We start from the raw sequence: 1,218 nt of genomic DNA, 5'->3' as shown, positions 1-1,218 counted from the left end.
CTACACATGAGAAATTTACAACTCCTGCTCTGGAATGTGGGCATTTTGCCAGATCGAACTTGGGCAGAGCAGGGGAAAATCCGGGGAACTTCGCGTCTTGCCCATTACCTTATAAGGACTGAAAATCATAGGTAGGTAAACTAGAAGACATTGACGACACAAGGCCGGCAATTCCTGTTTCCCAAACAGATGAAGAGCTCACGTGAGGAAAAATCCCACTTGGGTCGAACTTTCCAAAGGAACAAAGCAACTACAATCATGACGTTTATAATGTTTACTAGGATTAAGAAGTGCATTAATTGGTCCAAACACAAAAGCGAAATCCCACACTCAATATGTGACAAACAAAACAAACAGATCGAGCATCGGAATTTCTAATCATATACCACCTCTGGAAAAGCCAGATTGCGTAATACTGATCAACTGGGATAAACGATTTTTTTTAACTGGGGTTGTTGGACCCTTCAACCATCCAAATTGAACAAACTCGTTTTGCAATTGAGGCTACCATACTTTGTTAAATAGGATATAAGTAGGCCCGGTCAAAACTTGCTGACAAATATGGTCTTCTTGACATTAAAAAGTCACTTGAATATGCACAAATATTTGCAAGTAAACGTGCCAAAACATAGGCGCCATCACGTTCTAGAGGGCTGGAGAGGCCATTTTTGCTCTCCATAGCACGCAATATGTACGTAGATGAACAAGAAAGTTCTGCCATGATGTCTTCCGGCATCGGGACTTGAACTTGTTGTACCTGGGGAAAATATTCTTACCTTAGAATGTTATTTATGTGTAAGGTGTGAAACAGAACAATTTTGTTAATAAGATTAAATTTAATCACATTATGAAGTTAATTTTACACGTTTTTTCAAGTTTCTTAAAGCCAGGAGAGCAGTTGGAACAGAGGACTTGCAAGTTTGTGCTCTTCCAGGTTTCTTGAACCTGGAACACTTGACAATTTAAGACCTTTGTGCAGAGGACCAATGGCTAGGCACATTGGTTTTGCGTTCGCGGCGAGTGGTCGTGAAAAGGCGAGCTCCTCAGGCACTTACAAATTTGAAGTGTTTTGTGCCTAGCTTCTCGCATATCCGCTGGTCTACAATGGAAATCGCTTAATTTACCCACCTAATTATGGGAAAAGTGGACGTGTGCAATAAGGGGAGGCTCGAAAGAAGCGTTCTTGAGGTTCCTCCAAGTCCCTGAGGAAGTCTCTAG

This window comes from Tigriopus californicus, chromosome 10 (genome assembly GCF_007210705.1).
Source record: "Tigriopus californicus strain San Diego chromosome 10, Tcal_SD_v2.1, whole genome shotgun sequence".
Taxonomy (NCBI): Eukaryota; Metazoa; Arthropoda; class Copepoda; order Harpacticoida; family Harpacticidae; genus Tigriopus; species Tigriopus californicus.
This window is presented reverse-complemented; position numbering follows the sequence as displayed.